This window comes from Pinus tabuliformis, chromosome 8, assembly GCF_031772625.1.
Source record: "Pinus tabuliformis cultivar Carrire ecotype Pingquan chromosome 8, CPIR1, whole genome shotgun sequence".
Classification (NCBI taxonomy): domain Eukaryota; kingdom Viridiplantae; phylum Streptophyta; class Pinopsida; order Pinales; family Pinaceae; genus Pinus; species Pinus tabuliformis.
Genome location: NC_142294.1, coordinates 1,831,312,727 through 1,831,314,947, shown reverse-complemented (window position 1 = coordinate 1,831,314,947; position 2,221 = coordinate 1,831,312,727).

Sequence of the window (2,221 nt, the reverse complement as noted above, 5' to 3'; positions counted from 1 at the left end):
TGCATTGGTAAGGCCAAAAGGCATGACCAAAAATTCATAATGACCCTCATGAGTTCTAAATGCTGTTTTCGGAATGTCTTCAGTCTTCATTCTGATTTGATGATATCCTGAACGAAGATCCAACTTGGTGAAGTAAATTGATCCATGCAATTCATCCAGTAATTCATCAATGACAGGAATGGGAAACTTATCTTTAATAGTGAGCTTGTTGAGCTCCCTATAATTCGAACACATGTGCCATGATCCATCCTTCTTGTGCACCAATACTACTGGAGCAGAGAAAGAACTTTGACTAGGTTGAATTATACCAGCCTCTAGCATTTCTGAAACCATACGTTCAATTTCACTCTTTTGGGCATAGGGATATCTGTACGGCCTGATGTTTGGAGGAACACTTCCTGGAATCAGATGAATAGCATGATCATGATCACAAATAGGTGGGAGACCTTTGGGAGTCTCAAATACCTTGGAATGATTGTCCAAGACTTTTTGGAGATCTGGAGAAATAGATGATTTTGATGTGGGAACATCTAGCAAACATAATTGTGCAATTACACCTCTTTGTTCCTTTTTTAGAAGCTTTGTCATACCGTTAGAGCTGATTATCTTTCCCGGTTTCCCTGCAATACCCCTTAATTCAACTTCCTTTCCTTCCACAGAAAATTTCATGAAAAATTCTTGAAAATTAAAAGCTATTGTACCCAAGGATTGTAGCCATTGGACTCTTAGTACAACATCAGCACCTCCCATTGGAATGGAAAGCATTGGGCTAGTCAATACATATTCTCCCATGGATAGCTTGATATTATGGCACTTTCCAGAGCAATTTATTGTTCCTCCATTTGCAACCATCACTTGACACTCTGGTGCTGGATATAAGAAGCAATTCAATTCTTTTGCTACCTTACAATGAATAAAATTGTGTGTACTTCCTAAATCAATCAACACTATTACCTTTTTCTTCTTGATTTGTCCTTCTATCTTGATGGTTTGAGGAGTGGTAATTCCAGCCAATGCATTACAAGATATGGTCGGATTCATTTCTTCTTTATCTAGGCTTTGTTCCTGGATTATATCCTCTTCTTTTGACCTTTCTTGCTCCTTTTCTTCTTCCTCTTCACAATCTATGTAGAATAATTTCTTCTCAGCACACTTATGACCTTTAGTGTATTTGCTATCACAACTGTAACAAAGCCCTTTTGCTCTTTTTTCTTCCAATTGTTTTGGTGTCAACCTTATAGGTTGTGGAAGACTAGGGGCAACAACACTTCCATCTTTATAGTTGTGAGTGGTATGCTTCCTGGTTGCCATAATTTTGCTTTCCATTTTTCTTGCTAACCTGAATGCCTTCTCTAATGAATCAGGTTCCTAAAGGCTAACATCATGTTGGATATTATCCTTTAAAGTCCCTATGAACACATCAATCCTATGCTCCTCTGGAATATTTTTTACCCTTATGTTCAATTTTTGGAACTCCTCAATGTGCTCCATTATTGAACCCTTTTGTTTGAGACTTATCAATTGGCTAAAAAAAGTGTTGCTTTTTGTATCCTCATAATGTGCTGTCAATTCTTCCGTAAAAATTTCCCAAGTGATAATTTGTTTATGAGAGCAAAGCCATTGATACCATACAAACTGATTTGGTTCCAAATATAAAGTTTCAATACGTACCTTTTGTGTGTTTTGCACATTATTGAGATCGAAAAATTGCTCCATCTGTAATATCCATGTTGCGGGATCCTTGCCATCAAAATTCCTCATATCAATTTTTGGAATATGGTGGGTCTTCAATCCAACATTAGAGTCTATGAAATCATGATTAACATTTTTTTTTTTCGCATCATGAGTTTCATTTACTACCCTTTCACCATTAGTAAGTATTTCTTGTAGAAAATTTGTCAAATCTGTCTTCAAATCTACCATGCCTGTCTTCAAATTTGTGTTCAAATCTATCTTCAAATTTTCCATCTTAGCTTCCATGCCATTCATCTTAGCTTCCACACCATTTATCTTAGCTTCTGTTAGCTTTTGTGAGAGTGACATTTGTTGCACTTAGTCTTGTAATTTTGATATATCATGTAGCATTTCTTCCTCTTCTTCATGAGTCATGCTAGAGCTTTTAGGTTGCTCACTAGGTGTTTGCATTTTATTTCCTTGGGGCATCAGTTACCGATAATAATGCTCTACTATGTCCTTTGAATTCCTTCAAAATAATTTTTCA